Raw genomic sequence first — 6,511 nt, 5'->3', positions numbered from 1 at the left:
TGGCCGGCCGACCGACCGCCATCTCCTCGGCCGCCAGGCCCCTGCCTTGCCCCAGGGGTCATCGCTTCGACCCCCCCAAAGTTAGTCCAGTGCGAGAAGAGCTGTCGGATGTGTTTCAGGATGACGCCATCAGACGCGATGAGACTTCCTTCCATCCATAACTAAGCAGCCGCTTTTGTATTAATGAGAAACACGGGTTCCTAGCGTGTCCCGCACGTACTGAGCTGCGCCATGCCCAGTCTGGGAGCCCGAGTGAATGGTACAGCTGTGCATTAACAGCTTGTCCTTGTTGAGCAAGTGTTAAACCAAGCTGCGAGGCTCTGTTCTGAATTATTCACGTAGAGTCATTAGCTCAAGGTGAACATTGCATTGAAAACTTTGATGGTGATGAAAGTGCAGCTGTCATAACAACATAGTTAGAAATTTTCTGTAATTGTGATTTTCAGATTAATAAGAAAACAACTTGGAAAACAAAATTGCAAAGAACAGGGTAGAAATTGAAAGAAAGGAAGTTTTATTGTTCAGCTGTGGGCTGGCTGGAAGATGTGTGAAGGTACTTGGTCTGAGTGATTTAGGGAGGTACTTGGTCTGACTAATTTAGGGATAAGAGTTGCTGGAACTTGTTCGCTGCCTATGAACAAATTTGAGCAAAAATACCTAGTATAGGTAACTTTAATTTATGATGATAAAATACAAACTTCCTAGCATATTTGCACCACCTTCATGTGGATAGCAAGCGGGGCAGTAATTTTTCTTTTTAACAGTATGAAATGGATGATGCAAAATCATACTGAAATTTAGGCAGGTTTCAGAAAAGTAATGTTTTGGAGTCAGTCCTGCTTATTTATTCCCGAGGGCTGTGGAATTACATTCCTGGAGCTGTGCTGCGAAGGAAAAGAATGGGGTTTGCATATCCTTGGTACTGTGCTACGCCAAGTTTTTCTGTGCTGTACTCATCATAAACCACACAGGTTTTCCCTGCCGAGATGAAGTCAGATTCTCCTCTGAATTATACCAGGAGACATTTAAAGCAATTCTAACAGAGTCATAAGTTCTTACCCTTTACATTAGTATAAAGAGTTCAACCCAAAGAATGCAGTAGCTTCATAGGAAAGGAAAGAGAAAGGGGGAAGCAATAGAAAGAAGATTTCTTTGCTCTGCAAAATGCTTGACTTGCATCCTGGCTCCACCAGCTGTACACCATTTTTGAAAATTGGCCTTCTCAAAGCTAATGGTCCTTAGTCACCTAAGTGCTTGAAAAATTATTTCCCTGTATAATAATGCTTTACTGCAGCACAGCCTACTGAAGTGGACACAAGCAAAGCCATTGACACAGCTCTTCTAATGAAACAGTGCTGGCTAAGCACCTGAGAAGCACTGTCTGAGGAACTAGTTTAATGTGGAGCAGGGACACTGTCTCAGTCAGCTGGGTGGCATCACAGCACTTATATTAATCTTGCCCATGTAGACATTCTTTGCAAATACCGTTCCTAGGCATGACTAAATTTCTGGCTTGGTAACATACATGAGTTGTACTAGAAGAGAGTTCATGTTAGTCATGCTGGATGCTGCATCAGCATGGCCAGTTCTGCACAGTGTGTTAAAGACTGGGGAGAGTGAGGGCAAACAAAATAGTCTGTGGGAGACAGGAACCAAGTCCAAAGGAGGGTGAACTCATCACAAAAAATAAGGACCGATTTTTTTAGTCTTGGAAAGTACGTTTTAATGCTGTATATCACAGCAGTTGTATTTACACAGAGGTAAAGCTATCATTGTTTTAAAATCCTAAAACAAGGGGACAATAGAGCCATGGATAAGCAAAGAAAGTGGAAGAGAAATTACAAGAAAGGAGGAAAATATGGGGAGAAGGAAGGTCTGAATTAGCACCATCCTGCACTAGACTGAGGGTTTTTTGCTTTTGTAATTAAATGCAGTACCAGCTTTAGATGGGACAGTTTGGAGCATTAAAGGTTTGTTTCTCTTTTTTCCCCTATGGTTGCATTATGATTTGCATACACTTTAAAAAAGGCGAGGCATGGTTCTCTGACTTTATTCATGACAGTAGCTCAGTTGGCACTCTGAAAAGGTAGGCCATGAAAAAATCCTCACTAGATGATTTAGACATGGTGCATAACACCGCTCATTCATACACCCATTGAAAGAATTCCAATATCAGGATAAGTGGTCACAGAGAGAAAACGGAATTGAATGCCAAAATAAGTATTACCAAATTACTCATAGCGGGATGGCTAATGCGTTTTAAATTGTCCAGTGGAATTGATGTACTTCACATGAAAGGAGAGAAGCTTCCCCTAGAGATTGAGGCAGCCGAAATTTCAAGGACAGACTTCATGAGAGAAATCCACTCTGTTTTTACTGAAGTGAGTTTGCAGTGCTGCTGAGAGGGTCCTATTTTGAAAGTAACTTGCAGGTTTTGCACTTGTTGCATCAGCAATGAATCAGCACACATCAAGCAAGAAAATTATCATGACAGTGTTTGCTGTCGGTGTGAGTAGGAAGCTAGGTTGGCAAAAGAAGAAAAGCCTGAGTCATTCAAAGACACAGAGGTGCAGTGGCTGCTGGTTTATTACTGCTGTCAGGAGGCTGAACAGATGGGGAGGGGTACTTCTCCTATTAGTTATATCTACTGTGATTGTTTGAAAACAGTAATTGTATCACCTCCTCAATTAGGCCTGGAGGACGGGCTAAGGGTAGATGATAACCATATTTTTTGCCACATTCTTAGCAAATATGAGTTCCATTGTGCTGCCAGTGCAGCAGTGACTCAGGCTGGCAAAACAAAGCGAGAGAGAGAGAGAGAGAAAATATTGCAAAAGTGTTTAACCAAACAACATGACAAATTTGCTTTTTGGAATTTACTGACTCTGTAAGATATGCAAAAGTAGCGAATGCGGTCAAACACACCACGTGATGATGTCTTATATAAACTGCAGACAGCTTGAATACAAACAGGTATTTCTTTGATTATGATACTGACTGAAAAGAAAAAAAGAAAAAAAAACCAAACAAAACACACCACTGTATTAGACTTCAGCTTGTAAATAATAGTTTTGAAGAACTAGATAAAATTCCTGTATGACAGTAGCTAGCCTGGATGCAAATTTCTCTGAGATGCTGAAATTGTTACTACTGTTCATAAAGAATATACAAAGAGAGGACAGATAACAGCAGACAGGTCACTGCTAGATTTGTAAATGTCCTAAAAGTCAGTGTAAAGACTGTGCTACAGAGATTCTGAGTGTATTCATACTTTTTAATCAGTGGTAAGGTACTTAGTGTTTTGAACTCCTTCACTTAGGCTCAGTGGGCTCACAAAATGAGAATGAATTCTGAAATTCTCGCTCAAAAGACCTCTTCCAAAACTATTATAGATGATAACAAAATTTTGCACTACAACTTCTGTTAAAGTGCAGGAGTTAGATGTCAACTGATCAATGTGCTTTTCACTAACAAATACATTTATCTGATGAATTACAGCAGAGTTTTAATGTTACATTATAAAATGTAACTTAATGTAACTACCAAATGTTTTCAGTTCTCAATGTGTTTAACAAATTTACATATGAAGTAGAACTCTGATTTGTGCATCTGACTTTTGTTAAAGGTATGAGAACATTAACTATTATTATTTTAATCTAGGCTACTAATTCCAATGCTTCTTATTTTTAAGTATGCAACCGGTTAGTGAAAGTGATGAAGGGAGACCGCTATTTCCTTTCTGCCAGGAAAATTCTTTGGATGCTGTGAGGACAAAGAAAACGTTAATATGATTTGCATGGGGCCATAATATAATAGAGCTGCAAAAATATGTTATTGATGGATAAATTGGCCTTCAGAATACATCTAGATACAGAAAATCACCGGATATGTACAGCTTTAACTAATAATTTTGCGCCTTGAAAGATCCGGGAAAATGTTACTCTGAGGGCCTGTGAAACTAAAATGAATTTGTTAAATGGGATCAGCTAAATTTGAAAGAGGTTATGAGGATATACAAGCTAGGTGGAGCAGGGAAGGATGAGATTTAGCAAGCTACCAGTCTGAAAAAGTCACTTGAGAGCAGACTTAGCACTAAGCTGATGGCACAGACTTTGCTGCACATGTGGGTTGGAGGTGTGCGACCAGAGCATTCCCATCACACTTGGCAGTGCTAGTGGGTAGGGGAGTGCAACTCTCCTCCCTAGCCTGATAAATCTCCTGGTCTGAACATGCAAAAAAGTTCTAGTGGTGTTTCCTAAACTCAGAGGGTTTATTTTTTTTTGTTTTTCCACAGAAATGTGCTGGATAGATACAGCCTGATAGAGTTAGGGATTTGATGATGTGAAGGTGGGCCTGCTAGCATCTGCTTTTAAGCCTATGTGTTTTCATCAGATTTGATGCTAGTGCGTTACAATATTTTCCTTGTTCATGGAAAGAAATTCCCTGAGCATCAGGGTGGAGGTTATCACATGCCTGACTGGGAGATCCCATCAGGGTGTAACTGAAATACTCAGACCCCTAGATAAATAATTCTTATAGTCCAAAAGCAATTTTAGTTCTGTGCAGGCTCAGGCAGCACCAACAGCTCTGACTCACACACCTGAATCTGCCATGAGGAAGGGTGGATGTCTGGAAGACCATTTTGCACTTCTTTCCAACCAGCTGTGGCGAAAGCAATACACTTTCTTCACTGTCCTTCTTCCTTGAGAACTGATGAAGGCTCCTAAGAAATTTAATAGAGCCAAATGCTATTAGACTTATTCTCAAATTCTTTTTTTGGAGCCTGAAAGCCAGAATTTCACAGGTAATATTGTTACAGTGTATGGCTATAGCTAAGAGGTGCCCTCAGCTCTGGATTTTTTTGTATTGGGAAGCAAGCTGTACATTAATATGATGGATTTAAACTGAAGTCACTGTATATATGTTGTGTGCCTCACACATAAAAATCTATTCCAAAGCTTGTGAATGCCTAAGTGAAAATAATGAGGTTCAGCCAAAGCTCATCAGTCAAACTTCTAGGGAGTTTGTGTGATATGTGTTAGGTGCATGCTTGAGTAAGGATTTTTCTTGCTACAAGTTAGAATGACATGTTTGAAATTTATCTTGTGACCTGGTAAAGAGACACAGAGTTTTCTGGATACTCTGCATTTACACAGTGGATAAGGACCCCTTAATGCATGGGGTTTTTTTATCTTCCTTCATAGACGTAATACTGGGTACTCAGTCATACATCCTCAAGTCTCGATGGCAGATACTCTTTCCAAATATCTGGGAGATTTAGAGGCCAAATTTCAGTCTTTTTGTGTATCAAAAGCATGTACCAGAAGAGATTTTCTGTGCATCCCATACATTCTTGTAAGCTGGATTGTCACAATTATATTTTTCTACATCCAGGAAGCAGCTTAAAATATTTTCCTACTGGTTTTGTCTTTAAAAAGATATTTCTAAGCATTCTTTTGTATCATAATCAAACTTACCACTAGAAGCCAATTAAAACTATTCTCTTTTCCCTGTGAAACAGGACAAAGTTTTGCCCATTACCTAACCAAACTGCATTTTCAGAAGTCTTATTCTCTCAAGGCCCTCCAAGAGTTTTCTATCTGAGTCTGGCATTAACCAATTCAAGGCAGAATGCTTTGAATTACATCTTTTTGATTAAATTCTTACTAGTCTTTTCCGGGAAAAGGTCTGTGTGGATAATTGTTTTCAGAAATTGTTACAGATCATGGCAGATGCAAATGTTCACAGGTTTTTTTCCAGCTTAAAAACTCTCTATGTCCATCTTTCCTTCCCTTTTCTGTCCCCCTTCCCCTCCTAAATCTTTAGTTTGTGTGATACAAAGCATTTCATTTGACCTGAAAGGGAAGTTTGTATTAGAAAGTTGTTTTCTATCATCAGAGTGAGAGTATTATCCTCAGTTTTTTCTTTCTCTAAGGGGATCTATAAATTTGCCTCACTTAGCAGGAGAATGCTCTTCCCATGTAGTACTAGACTTTGGTTATATTAGCACGATCCTTACTGTGTTTTGCAGAAGTGAAGAAGAGTGGGGAGCTATTACGCTGTTCAGCTGGCAGGTGGGACCTCCAGCCTGTAGGTTCAAATTTGCTAATAGTTTGAGATTACTAAGATACAGCTCTTTTTTTTTTTTTTTTTTTTTTTTTTTTTCCAGCTAATACATTTGCCCAAACCAGCAAGGATTGCCATGAGTACTAAGAGAAAGCAGTGTTTTGAAGGCTGACATAAGGAATACATGCTGGCTATAATCTTTATTATTCATGTGCATTACCTCTCCAGAAGCACAAAATATCCTCTTGTGTCTTTCAATTTCCATACCTAATGTCAGGTAGAGAGTCTTAAAACAAAGCAAAACTGAGATTAAGTGTTTAAGTGGTATCAGCTACTTCTGTGCTGGTTTGTTGGTCTTAATGATTAGCATCAAATCTGCCAATTATTGGTCACTCTGACAGCATAGACTTAAGGAAGCAATACAATCACTGCTAATAATGCCTGT

Source organism: Egretta garzetta, unplaced genomic scaffold, assembly GCF_000687185.1.
Source record: "Egretta garzetta isolate BGI_Z169 unplaced genomic scaffold, ASM68718v1 scaffold610, whole genome shotgun sequence".
Lineage (NCBI taxonomy): Eukaryota > Metazoa > Chordata > Aves > Pelecaniformes > Ardeidae > Egretta > Egretta garzetta.
This window is presented reverse-complemented; position numbering follows the sequence as displayed.